The sequence below is a fragment of the Dasypus novemcinctus genome, chromosome 31 (assembly GCF_030445035.2).
Source record: "Dasypus novemcinctus isolate mDasNov1 chromosome 31, mDasNov1.1.hap2, whole genome shotgun sequence".
Lineage (NCBI taxonomy): Eukaryota > Metazoa > Chordata > Mammalia > Cingulata > Dasypodidae > Dasypus > Dasypus novemcinctus.
In genome coordinates this window covers 7,369,431-7,383,849 of record NC_080703.1, presented here as the reverse complement: position 1 = coordinate 7,383,849, position 14,419 = coordinate 7,369,431, and the positions used below count along the sequence as shown (strand labels likewise).

At 44.3% G+C, this 14,419-nt stretch overlaps 1 long non-coding RNA gene across 1 annotated transcript; it reads left to right on the top strand.

Moving 5' to 3' along the window:
- The first annotated feature begins 2,037 nt into the window (after positions 1 to 2,037).
- On the top strand, positions 2,038 to 11,299 carry LOC139437928 (uncharacterized). Its single transcript, XR_011647809.1, has 2 exons — positions 2,038 to 2,420; positions 11,140 to 11,299. It is a non-coding gene; the product is annotated as an uncharacterized lncRNA (long non-coding RNA).
- The last annotated feature ends 3,120 nt before the right edge of the window (positions 11,300 to 14,419 follow it).

Sequence of the window (14,419 nt, the reverse complement as noted above, 5' to 3'; positions counted from 1 at the left end):
GTCCCCTTCCTCCATATTGTTCTTCCACACGCTAGAAGCCAGGCAGAGGGGTACCTCAGATTCAAGAGACATCCCGGGGGCAGGCTGAGGGCCATGGTTGCTTCAACCGGAAACTACGCTTCTGTGTGTGAAGTGAAGCTCATGAGACTCAAGGGGCCTCCCATCAGTACTCGAGCGAGAGTTGACCTGAACTGGGGACTCACCTGGGCACCACTGATTGTGGGTGGCTAGGAGAAGAGGAAGGAGGCATTTTGTGGGATTATTTTATACACCATTAACTTCCTTTCCAATGGAATCTGTGTTCCACGTTATGGGTTGAGCTGTGTACCCCAAAAAGATACCTTGAAGTCCTAATCCTGGGTACCTGGGAACACGAACTTTTTGCAAAAGCGTTATTGCAAACAGAATCATTTAAATTGAATGACGCTGACTGCAGTGGGTGGACACTTAGTCCAGGATGGCTCTTGTCTTTAGAGGGGGGTGTGGACACAGACAAAAGTGGGGGCCGGGAGCACCATGGGAAAAGAGACAGAGCAGGCCATAGGGTGACTGAGGAGGCACTGAAAACCCAAGGCTTGCTGGCCAAGGGACAGGCGCCCCAGGGGCCAGGACTGACACACCAGCACGGCCCACGCACTTGCGGCTTCAGCCTGCTGGGCTGAGAGAGCCGTTTCTGGTGTTTTTAGCCACCCAGTTCATGGCACTTGTGACAGCAGCCTGAGAAAAGTGAGGTGTCCCTCTTCTGGCAGTCCCATCCCTCCAGGAGGCCTGAGGGATAGCCCAGGTGCCCAGCTGTCCGCCAGGCTGAGGGTCCCCAATCAAGGCTTTTATCTAATCAGATGCCCTGAGGAACACCCTGGGGACGGACAGAAACAATGTTGAAAAGAAAGGAATGGGTGACCTGGACAACTCTGAACACCCTTCTCTTCCTTCCTTCCGCCCTCTCTTGGGGGCTTCGGCTGCTTAGACCCCCAAAGTCTTCCCACCACGCACACCTTCCCAGAGGGGCCGGGCCAGATGGAGCAGACCTATTCCTGGTTCTCCTTGTCGGTGGGAAGGCGGCCGGAGGGTTCCAGTGGCCCAGGACCGTCCATCAGCCTGGTTGCTTATTCACGGCCCCGGGAACCACCGCACATACTGCTCAGGGGGCCGCATCCTGCACACTGGATAGCCTCGGGGCTCCCTTTCTAGACTGTCCGCGCCCACCCGGATTGCTGCAAGGCCCCTCCAGCCCGGGGGAGGGGTGCCTCTGTGTCTCGCAGTACTAATAGCTCTGCTCTTTCGGGTCCAGGCGCCCATCTCACCGACCCTGCTGAGCAGCCTCTGCCCCCTCCACTCCCGGGCGCCCCATCGAGTCTTCCTCCCTGGTGAGCACTCCCTCCTTGCTCGCCCCCCACTTGACCTTCCCGGTAGCCCTTTCCCACTATGATGTCCTGCTCCCACCCCCACAGAAGCATCGCCCACCCTGCCGGGGTCCCGCCCCCACGCCCTTGCTTGGCCCCCAGATCCCTTCCACGCGGTGCCGCTGGGTGTCCAGTCCCCGCTCCGGGTGGCACAGCCCTGCCCCAGCCCCTCCCTGGCAGGGGAACCCTGCCCCCAGCACCGTCTCACCCCCACCGCGCGGTGCCGCCCCTCCCGCCTCACCCGGGTCTGGCGGGAGAAGTAGCTGCTCTCCTTGGGGTCCAGGCGCCACAGCGGGACGTAGCTGAAGGCGGACTGCGCGGAGATGGGCGGCGGCCCTGGCGTGCCCCGCAGCGTGGCGGCGGTGATCTCCTCCTCATCCGCCAGGCCGCCGGCTTCCAGCTTCTCCGCCCAGGCCATGTCGGTAGCACCCGGCCGGGGGCCCCGCCCGAGTCCGCCTCCCTGGCTGCTAGGCGCCCGCGTTCAGTAGTTGCCTGGGAACAGCGGCCTCGGGTCACAAAGCTGGGTGGCGGGCGCAGGGCCAGGGGCGCAGGGTGGAGGGCGCAGCTGGGCTGGGGATGGGACCGTGCCCTCCCGTCTCCTTGCGGGTCCCTGGAGGGCCCACTTGGACGCAAGGAGCCGCGTCTGCTGGACTGGGGGCCTCCGCCTGCTTGCCCTTGCCCTTGCGCTCCCGGAGGGTTCCAAGCGGGCTGTCCAGAAGAAGAGCAGGCCATGGCAGCGCGGCATCTGAAACCCTCCAGGAGCCGCGGAACAGTAGCGGAAGACTCAGGTGGAATTCACTGCCGTGGTATATTAACTCAGTGTGTTCGCAGCAGCATCGTGTCAACGTGCAACGAGTCGGTTTTCAGCGCCTCGGTCACCACGAGCGGGCACCGCTCACGGTACTGGCAGGTGCTGGTGTGCAGCGGCACAAATCGAATCCATTCAAGTGGTATCTGGCAAAACTGAGCTGTTCCGCAGCGCTCTGCTGTTTCTTGAGTCAAATGCTGGTTCAAGAGGTGTGTTCCTTCTGTTGAAAATTCGCTTAACTCTAAAGCCTGGGATGTGTGTGTATCAGTAGAAAGGAAAAGGAGAACTAAACAGGCCTTGGGAATACTTTAACCAGGGCGGCTCTAGGAAGACTGGCTTGAAACATAAATGATAATGAGGGGCAAGACTTGTGGAATCTGGGGAACAGTCGGTCATTCCAGGCAGAGGGAAGAGCATCTGTGGTGGCCCTGAGGCCGAGCCCATTGATGTGCGGGTGGCAGAAAGGGAGGACAAGGGCGGTGCAGCTTTCAGAAGGGGAAGGCAGTAGGGAGTGCAGGTGGACAGGCAGGCAGGGGAGGGGGCGGTCTCAGGCCCGGACCAACGAGCACCCCTCTCAGGAGGCTTCTTGCCTGTATGTCCTTGATTCAGGCAGAGGTTTCAGAGATTTTTCAGTACCATGTCCTTGATGCTAATTAACAAAAGCAATAACCACACACTTACAGTGGCACCCCTAGAAGTAGAGCACCCTAGAAATATGGCACCCCTAGAAGTACAGCACACCTAGCAGTAGGGAACCCTAGAATTATGGCACCCCTAGAAGTATGACCCAGCAAGCCAGTCTGTGCTCCTCCTACACCTCCTTACACATGGACACAACCATTCTAAGGTCCACAGGATGGAGGAATAGAGTATGGATTGGAGTGGACTTACTGATATTTCTATTCATGAACTATTGTGATTAGTAATTGAAGAAAATGTGGCATTGGTGTGGAGAAAGTGGCCATGTTGGCTGCTGGTGGTGGGAGTGGGAGGAAGAAATGTAAATGTGGGGGCATTCTCGGGATTTGGAGTTGTCCTGGGTGTTGCTGCAGGGACAGTTACTGGGTATTGTATGTCCTCCCATGGCGCACTGGGTGGACTGTGGGAGAGTGTGGGCTATGGTGTGGATGATTGACCATGAGGTGCAGCGGTACTCAGAGTTGTATTCACCAAATGCAATGAATGTCTCATGATGATGGAAGAGATTGTTGTTATGGTGGTTGGAGTAGGGTGAGGGGGGTGGGGGGTATAGGGTGTGACAGGGAGGGACAAGAGAGCTCACAGAAGGCAGAAGTGACACTGGGCTTGGTCTGGGTAGCAAAAAGGGACTGTGGAAGGGTTTCTGAGGCATAGTATGATCCAGAATAGTGCTCAGGCCCAAAGCCATGAAATGCTCTAAGAACTGTAAGTGAGACCACTTCACAGGTTTCCCAGAGATGTGAGAATCCTTTTGGCCTAGCCCCCAGGTGAGCGGAATTCACTTGGGTATATGAACACATCTGAATCGATTGCAGCTCTCTCCTGGTCAATCTTTCATTTGCTTCTATTTGTCTCATTCCTTCTCTGCAAAGAAGCATAAAATTTAAAAGTGAACTTAGAGCTCTAGAACTCATAGAGTTTCAATAACCTATGCTAAAGCTTAAAAAGGCTTAAAAAGTAAAGATAAAGAGATCTAAAATGTTAGAGCATGATGGGGTCATGCGATGGTTAATCACCATCCAGTTGGTGCTGAGTCATTGGATGATGCAAGCCCTGGCCTGCCAGTGTGAAGGCATTCTGTAGGTGGCTTTAGACCATTAGGCAGTTGCAGCTATGGCTGATGACATCCACAAACAAGGGCGACTACCTTCAGCAAGGACGGGGGTCCCATCACCCCAGCAGCTGGAGGTCTTAAAGCAACACCAAGGCCCTCAGCAGTGGCAAATCCTTTCTCTCCTTCTCCAGCTTCTCCCAAGGAAAGTCATCCCCTGTGCTGTCTCCAATGCATGGCCTGCCCTAGGAAATCTGAACTTGCCTATCCCCAGGGTCACTGAGCCAATTCTACTAACAAATCCCTCCCTATTTACGTATGGACCCATATCCTGTTGGCTGTTTCTTCAGAGAATCCTAATACTGGTAGAAATGCAGACGTTACTAGCTAATATGTCCTGTGATTACTTTGTGGTGGGCCTTTTTCTAAATGTTTTTATGTGTATTAACTCATTTCATCCTTATTTTCTGATTAGCCATTTGGAAATGAGGCCCAAGGTCATACAATTTGCAAGAGAGGTTGAAATCAACCCCACGTGCCTGACTCATGAACACAGATTCTCAGTCCTCTGCTGTATCGCTGCTCAGACCAGGTTCAAGTCTCATCTTCACCCGTGGTTCTGTATCCAAGGCAGGCTTTGACCATCTGTGAGCTTTGGAGAGGAAACACTGCCCAAGTCCAAGGCCCCTGGAAATCATACAAGCCTGTGTTCAAGTGCTTAGCATAGAGCTCAGCACAGAGTGGGTGAGAAGTAAATGGAAGCTCCTTTCCCTGTCCAAGGCCCCGGAACTAGCCAGAGGTAGAAACCCAGGCTCCAAACTCTGCGGCCCTTTCCACATCTGCCTGTCTTGTCTCACTCTCCCCTCAAGCTTTAACCTGACCGTAATTGGAGAGTGAAGCATCTGTACTTCACTAAATACAATGTAATTCACGCATGATTTACATTTTAGATTTTCCCCCAATCAAACCTGCCCCCTTACAACCCTACCTAAATTTACTTTGCTTCATTGTATATTTAAAAAGAGAATACTCCTGAATATATATATATATATATACTTAAAGATTTTATTTTAATTTACCCCTCTCCCCGGTTGTTTGCACTTGCTCTCTGCTCATCTTCTTTTTAGGAGGCACTGGGAACAGAACCTGGGGCCTCCAATGTGGGAGGGAGGCACCTAATTACTCAAACCACCTCTGCTCCATTTCATATGTCTCATTGTGTTTCTTCACTGTGTCTCTTACTGCATCATCTTGTTGCATCAGCTAACTGTGTCATCTGGTTGCATCAGCTCACCAAGTCAGCTAGTCCTGTCAGCTTGCTATTTGGCTCATCATCTTTACGAGGCACTGGGAACTGAACCTGGGATCTACCACAGTGTGGGTACGAGTCCAGCTGCTTAAGACACATCCACTTCCCTATATTTTATTAAAGGATTATTTCTGTATAATTCTACAATTATAAATGTTATAGTAATCCAAAGTGCTGTCATCTGTTTTCCCATTGCTCCTCCTCACCATACATTATATCTGCTAACAAAGTACATCAGGAAATGGGAAAAAAAACATTTCTTATATTTGTAGGAGGAGGAAATGAAGGTCTCTAAAAAGCATACTCTTTTCATTTAGCAGATAACTGTTACAAGATGGCAGATTTAAAAATAGTCATTCATTGTATTCATTTATTGTACTTGATCGATTCTGTTTGACATATAAAATCAAGTATCTATGATACTAATATTAAATTGAACTTCAATTTTAAATCAATCACTGACACTTGATATTCATGGTATAGGGAAAATAAAGGCTCCTTCCATGTCTCTGTAAGATCTAGACAGATCCTTTTCAGATCACCAAATAGTCCATAATTCTGCAAAATGGCTAATTCACAAATAAGGCTCTTTTTATGCTGAGACCATAAAAACACAACTTCTTTCATGATCTGAGTTCTGAAGTCACTATTCCTTCTTGTCAGCACTGAACCCCGGGGTTTTGAGAAAACAATTTTCTTGATAAAGATTTGACAAATTCAAGCCTTGATTTTAGCATCTCAGCCTCATGAAAATGGATCTGTTATGGGAAGAATAAAAAAAAAAAGAAACTGGCTAGTATAATCCTTCACAATTGAAATTACCGTGTTGAACTTGTTTGTCTCTAACAACCTGCCAACAAATACTTGCACACACATAAGAATGGAAGCTCCTCGAGGGCAAAGTCACAGCTATCTTACTTGTGTACTCCCAGAGCCCAGACAATGCTTAGTACATAATAAGAGCTCAATAAATATTAGTTGCTTAAATAAGAGGGATATTTAAAGGATCAAAGATGATTCCTGTCCTCGAAGATACAATCAATACTAGAAGTATGCAACAAGCCAATGCAGAGTGTGTGAAGAAAATCAACATTCCAGCCCTCAGAGGAGGTCAGGGTTTTAGGTTGTGGAGAAAGAAGAGACCTGAGTGGGGTGTTGCTGAATGGACAGAATTTAGTCATGAGGAGATGCTGTCTGGAGGGAGAGGGGGCACCTCGTCAAAGGAACAAGGGGAGAGAGAATGGAGTGGGTTAGGTGGGAGGGAAGAGACCCCCAGCTTGAAGACAGGTAACAAGATGCAGCCTCAGGGGATCCCAAAAGTCAGAGCAGAGGAGGTTCTACTGTATCCTGTGAGTAGGAAAGAAACAAGATTTCTGATCACAGGCTGGCATGCTGAGAGTTTTCAGAAGATTAGTCTGGGGTGTGCAAGATGAACTGGACAAGAGTAAGACAGAGAGGAAACCAGGGAGCAGACTAGCACCAATACCTTAGAGAACTTGGGAAATTCATCTACATTCTAGTCACTCATCATCATAATGCCTTATTAAGTAACTTACAAAGGAAACAATAAGGTCTTAGACAGTAGGTAGTGATGAAGATACTGGTTTTAGTGAGTCATCCTGTCCATTCTTACACTTACATCAGGAGGAAATTAAAACAGATATTCCAATAATTTAATACCTCTAAAAGCAGAGTTGAGCATATCTTATGAAGAATATAGGCATATTCTGCTTTTGGAAAACTGAAGATCAGAAAATTCTGTATTTCAAGGGAAGCAGACTTGGCCCAGTGGTTAGTGTATCTGTCTACCACATGGGAAGTCCACGGTTCAAACCACGGGCCTCCTTGACCCGTGTGGAGCTGGCCCATGCACAGTGCTGATGCACGCAAGGAGTGCTGTGCCATGCAGGGGTGTTCCCCGCATAGGGGAGCCCCACACGCAAGGAGTGCGCCCCATAAGGAGAGCAACCCAGCATAAAAGAAAGTGCAGCCTGCCCAGGAATGGTGCTGCACACACGGAGAGCTGACACAACAGGATGACGCAATGAAAAGAGACACAGATTCCCATGCCACTGACAACAACAGAAGCAGACAAAGAAGATGCAGCAAATAGACACAGAGAACAGACAACCGGGGTGGGGGTTGGGAGGGGAGAGAAATAAATAAAATAGATAAATCTTAAAAAAAAAAGAGAAAAATCTGTATTTCAAAACATAAGCCAAAAATTTATAAAAAATATCAAGTACACTGAAAAGCCTAATTAAAAAAGTGGGTACTTCAATTAGAGATATAAGATTCTCAGCCCACTGTCCTAGCAGACTACTTAGGACCCTGGAAAAAGCAAGTATGAATGAGGGATTACTTTGGGGGGTGGAGAGAATGGAGCCATACCTGGACAACTTGATAACCAAGTAAATAGAGTTGCCGTTGTTTAATAGCCTCTTTTCCTAGTAAATTTTTGCTGTTAAAACAAACTCTTTTGGGGCCATTAATGCATAGTGCTTCTCTGAAAAAAAAAATCAAAGAGAAATAAACTTAGTTTTTATAACAATCCAAAACATTATTTTTTTGGCCAAAATTTACTCAAAATGTGGCTTTTCCTAATGGCCAGTACTCTTACATCAATCATGAATGTGTTACTCTTTAGTCTACTGAAAAAGTACTTGGCTTAATTAATGATGCTGTTTATAAAATATTACAAGGAATTTCCAGAAAACATATCCTGAAATGTAGTTTTAATTTCTGGAATCATCTATTTTTCTCACCTTTTTAAGAAAATGATCCTTTCCTATTCACCTCAACAGGCCTTTTAATATAAAAACTAGAACAATTTCTTTATCTTTTGTGTACATCTTCATCAACTGTAAAAGGTAATACAAATCCTTCTTTATCTAATTTAATTTCAATATCTAGTGAGAGAAGGAAAAAATTCTTCATGTGATACCCTCACAAACACTATCTTCCTTTACTTCTTTGTTCTGTTTTGATTTCTTCCAAACTGTATTTACCAATAGGACAGAAGGCTGCAAAGTAATGACCACAACCAAATGAGGATGTTCACTCACTCAGCTTCAAGAACAAGCCTGTCAGCCTGAAATTAAGGAGGCTTCCTGGGCTAAAGCAAGGAGTAGGTCCTCAAATTAACAGGGGAGCAGGAGGAACCACACACTTCCTCCTTCTCCTTACAAATGGGAGCACACTTTCAATTCAGACAGTGAAGAAAATATTCTAAGTTCAGCAAAATTAGACAACTAAGCAGCTCAACACATCCCTCTCTTCCATGTCTCCTGACAGCTAATGCAGCCCATGACCGTGGCACCCCACAACTGCAACATGTGGCCAAGGGGAGTGGCTGGAGTTCCCTTCCCAGCCCTCTGGTATATGCCATTCCTTCTGTAGAAAGGACCATGAGAGCAGGAGAGGTGGAACATGTGACTATTTGAAGCCTATCAGAGATGGTTCTCTTTGAGATGATTTTTAATTGATGAAAGGAAGGACTTCGACTCAAAGTCAGCATAGTCCAGCAGCTATTTCTGGGAGGATTTGTGTGCTTATATCTGTGATAATGTGGTAGCCACCAGCTATGGGAGGCTTTGGAGCACTTGAAATGTGATATATGATTAGGGAAATGAATTATAAACTTTACTTATGTTTAATGTAAATTTAAGTAGCCATCTGCACTAGTGGCTACTATACTGGACAGTGCAGGCCTAGACTATAAGAGCGGCTAAACAGACATGAGCACTTACTGTGTTATTCCCTCATTTATTCCTTCTTACCATAAGTGTTTGAGGTCAATATTCTTCTTAATCACATTTTACAGATGAGGAAGCAAACAGAAAAAGGTTAAAAAGGGTAAGTACACTGTGCAAAGACATTCTGCTACTCTGTGGCAAGCTGGATTCAAATACAGTCTATATACTATATTCTACCATCTACACTCTAGAGCCTCATGTGGGGCAGGGAAGATTCCATTTTGCATTCTGTGGCTACTAAGCTCCACCTGTCTCCCAAAGAGATAACAACCACTAAGGTTCTGTAAATAAATCCCCTGTTACTTACCTACTGTATACCAATAGGTTATTAACAGTTTGGAAGCAAAGTAGGATCTTGCTCCTAAAAGGTCGATCAATTCAATTACCAGAGATTTATGAAAGTGAAAATCCAGAGGCGTCTCCAGGGAATGGTATGGAGTAAAAAATGATTTCATTTGATATTTAGGAAGGAGTTTGGGATCCTAAAAATAATATATTCAAACATGAGAGAAAAATAAGATACAAAACCAGAGAATAAAGTGAAGGTAGTGAGTTACCTATGCATAAAAGTTTGATACAAAATTCCTTTAATAAATGATATTTTTCTAGGACTTAGGACTGGTATCTTTCTTAACACAGCAATGAAAAATATTCTTGTTATAGTTAAAGTCTAATAGCTCAACATATTCTTAAAATGTGTTTTAAAAGTAGTCACTGAAAAAAGAACAATAAACATCATGACAATGCTGTCAAATTCAAGAAACATCTCTGAAACTCTCAGAATTGCTTTAAGGAGGACACTCAGTTAAAATTTTAAATCCAAGAAGAAATGATAAAACTGACATCTCAATTCAATAAATAAAGGATTGCAATGGAACAACTAGTGCTGGAAAATTAGTTATCTGTCTAGTAAAGAAGAGTTAAACTCCTACCAATCATCAGACTATGAGCATATCTCCTTTTACTGAGTTTTGCTTTATTGCACTTTGCAGATATTGTGTTTGTTTGTATTTTTAAATAAACCGAGGGTTTGTGGCAATCCTGGGTCAAGCAAGTCTATCAGTTCCAGTTTTCCAACAATGTGTGCTTTCTTCATCTGTGTCACATTTTACTTGAGGTATATACAGTTAAAAATAAAAATAATGCTTTTGCATATTTAAAAGGCTATAGTACACGTGGACTGGGAAACCAAAACATGCCTGTAACTCACTTTATTATGGTGGCCTGAAACTCGATCAGCCAAATATCTGAGGTATACCTATATAATAAATCACAGGTGGATTAAAGATCCAATGGGGAAAAATTAGTAAATATTTGCACTAACACATATTTGGTGAAATAATCTTATGCATGATGGAAAAGTCAGGAACCATTAAAAGACAGGTAGATTTGGTCACACAAAACTTAAAAACACAAAGCAATAGAAAGATGAATAAGGGAGCAGGAAGGCAATACCTAGGAAATACAAATGGCCAAAAACATTTGACAAAATGCTCAACTTCATTACTGCTCACTCAAATGCTATTTAAATACATGACAAGACACCCTTTTCCACTGAACTGAGTGGCAAAAGCTAACAGGATTAAAAAAACACAGCCACCTTCACTCACTGCTGGGGAGGTGTGACATCTACCATTCAGAGTCACTACTGACATTACACCAGTGGTCCCACTCTTAACATTCTAGTCTGCAGCTTAAAGGAACATGGGCTGCAGTAGAATGACACACAAGGGTGTTTACTACAGCACTGCTGATAGAGACCAAAGTTGGAAAGAACCTGAAAGATCATAAGCTGGGAAACTGGTGAGTAAGTCCCATAAAATACTGCACCACTTTGAGGAAGAACGTATTTGTTCCACACACATTGGCCTTGAGGAAGGTCTATGTATACTGTACATAATGGTAAATTATATGATATACTGGACATAAAGAGAAAAGAAAATTGGTTTATATATTTGTGTATGTTGGGCATAGAAAGCACAGTTACAAATTTGTTATTTCAGGGAAGGGAGGTGTTTGGGGTTAACTAATTTTAGTGTTTATATGCCTTGGCATTGTTAAAAATGTTTTAAAAGAAAAGAGTAATGACTTTCCACTTCTTTACCTTTTACCAGAATATGATCCTGAGTCAAGTTTGAAGGACCAAGCAGAAGGTGATGAAGTCTGTTGGAACTATTTCCAATCACACAAAAAAGATGTGCTGTGAAGTTTATGAGAGTGAATCTTTATAGCACAGATACCACCTAAAATAAAGTCTACCAGAGAAGAGTGAAATTTCTGACTTGGTTAAAAAATACACTCAGAAATAATTAGGATTTGTAGAGTTCAGAGATTCAGACTTTTTAATCAAATGGCTATTGTGCGTGCTAAGCCCTTTAAAACCCTTGAAATGAATCAAGGAATATTAAGATTTGTATGCCTTCAACACTTGAAACCATCTAGAAATCTAACACAGCAGGAATTGGTCCTATAGGACAAGACAGAAATGGGGTCAATTTATCAAAGAAAAGGCCAGCTGTTGCACCTAGCTCCAAGTAAATGAAAGTTTTCCCTTTTAATAAAGTTATGGAGACAGGTCAAAAGAGAAAAGACTTAGTTTTCAGAAGGGGCACAAGAAACCTGTTTGCCCTCCTTGAAATAATGCCATACACCTTTTGTTTTTACCTTATAGAAAGGATATTCTACGACTGAGAATAAGTAAAGTTGTGTCAGTTGTGCTAGACTCAGTCTGTCCAGATATGATTCTTCACCTGAAATGAAAACATCCCAATCAGTTATGCTTGAATTTTGGTACATGTAATGAAAAAAATCATGAACATCCAGCACTAATTCATTCATTCCAGAAGTGTGATGTATTTTTAAGTGACACTAGAAAGTGAAGTTGTTAGAATTATGCTCTCATGCTTGTTTAACCAATGACATCTCATTTTGACTTCTATGAACCCAAGCTCCTGCCTTCTGCCCCTTTGCATGATTCAGGCAGCTACAGCAGCAGACCCCTGCTAACGGGAGCATCTCAATGATCCCCTACAGGAGCATGAATGGCCCATTGAGGTGCTGATGTCTTCCACCTATGGGAAGCACATCCACCAGCCCATCAAGCCACTGAACCACCACCATGGCTGTGCCAACCACGTGAGGGCTGACTTCTACAGGAAGAACGACATCCCCAGCATCAATTCTCCTGGCTTTGGGCACTTTTCTCCAGTCTGAGGCTCACCCCAGGCTCCAAAGGCCCAGGGTCTCCTTTTACAGGGGGTGGGGAACCTAGGGCCTTATATCCTGGTTCTGCTGACATCTAGAAACTGCAGAGATGCCCCCATCTGGCCTTATGGTGGGGACAATGAAAGACAAGCAGCTTCCGTAAGGGCCCTTGGTCAAGAGCCTGGGAGACACCTTTAGGATATAGGCACATCCAGCAGGTGGACTTTTACATGAGACTATTTCAGATTAAGTGATGCTGGTGACTCATTGACTGCAGGCACCTTCACAACATTAAAAATATCCCCCCACCTTAAGTGACTGGGATTTTTGTTCATGGATTCTCTGCATTTGTATTTGGGGAGGGGTGTGCAGTTATTTTCCTAATAGTCACAGAAGCCACTACTACCTGATATTATCTCAAGTGTACCTAAAACAATGCTTGCATTTTACTTTCTTCAAGAGGAAATATCAGGAAAGTTACATTTTAGCACAATTGAACTCTAGATATACTGCAATGCACCTTCTCCCCAATGATCTGAACTGCAAATAATGGAATTTTGTTCACTCGAGGACAAAATCCCTAGGAGGATGGATGGCCCTGGTGTCCAGCATTTTCTGTTGTCACCCTGTGAGAAGCAGGTGAGGTCATGAGGAAAGCATGGGGCTTGGCATTCACCAGGGTTGGGTAAAATTCTGGCTCTTCCTTTTTCTAGCTCTGAGGTCTAGTGTAAGTCATGTCATCTCTTTGAGCCTACATTCCCCCATCTTTACAGTGAGTGATGCTAACCTCGTCTGTCTGAGTCTGGCTGGTTGACTGTAACACGTACCATAGGCAGCAGGAATTCAGTGTCTCAGGGTTTGGAGGCTAGACATCAAATCAAGGGATTAGCAGCCACATGATTGTGCAGGGGGGCATCCTACTGGTGGCTCAACCTCTGCTCATCACATGGCCATCTGAATCCTGTGGTCTCCACTTCTGCACAGGGGTCCATCTGCCTAGATCCTCTCCTTGTGAGGTCTCCAGTCCTGTAGGATGAAGGCCCTCCTGGCTCAATTTGGTTTTATCTTAAAAGGATCTTAGAGATTCTTCCAAATAGCTCCCACCCACAGCACCAGGGACCAGGATTTGAATGTGTCTTGGGGAATATGAGTCAGCCCCCATCACTAAGTCTGTGAGGGGCTTGGTGTGCTCCCGGAGTTGGTCATGAAACAGGTGGCCCTGTGGTACACCACCCTGCTCAACAATCGTGGTGATGATCACCAACTTTGGGTGGTTTTTATGGCAGTCACTTTTAACCTCATTTTGAAATGTTTACTTTGGATAGAATATGAAAAATTGTTTGAGTTTTAAGATACTATCTATATTTTAATTGAGTAATCCCTTGGAAAAGATAATCCCTCATCTTTTGTGATTAAATTCTCCAGTTCAGTAGTTGAAAGGTAGGTGATTCAGTTTATTTCAAGCCTGATTCCTCAATCATTGGTTTTATTGTTTTGAAGACCAGGTCATTCTCAAAGGACACATGACATTGAATTACTGGTAATTTCAAGGCTGAGTGACTTCTAAATATGTCTTTATTAATTTGAAGCCAGCTTTTTTCACAATATTTGCCTTTTATTTTTTTCAAAAATTAACAATATTTTATTCAGAATGCCTTTGGGTCCGTGATATCATATTAGTAATGCCGTAAAAGAAAATATATAAAGTTTGGGTTATAGACATTTTTATAAATAACTCTTCAGTCTAGATTACCAAGAAAAACAATGCATCTGTGGGAGATGCCTTCATCTGAAAGTGACAGCAATAAATTAATTTCAAACTTAAGTTATTTTCATTTAGTTTAAATTAGACCTTTAACCTTTTAGTGCTTACTTTTAATAAGCAGGGTTTGAAATGGGCAAGATTTCAAAAGCTCTCATGTTTGTTACACAGCTAGGGAAATTAAATGTATTTCTGTAGATGAGACATTTTCAACTTAAATGTGTTAAGTATGCCCATTAGAGCCATGTCAAGCAGAAACATATTCTTAGATTAAAATAATTTGTTTTACTAATCAGATATCCACCATTAGTCAAAAATGATTTTTCTATTGTTAGATATATCTAGAGCAAGGGGAAGTGGAGTGGTTGCTGGCTTTAAGAATTGCACATTGAGTTTGGAAAAAGAATAATATAGAGGATTCAAGACAA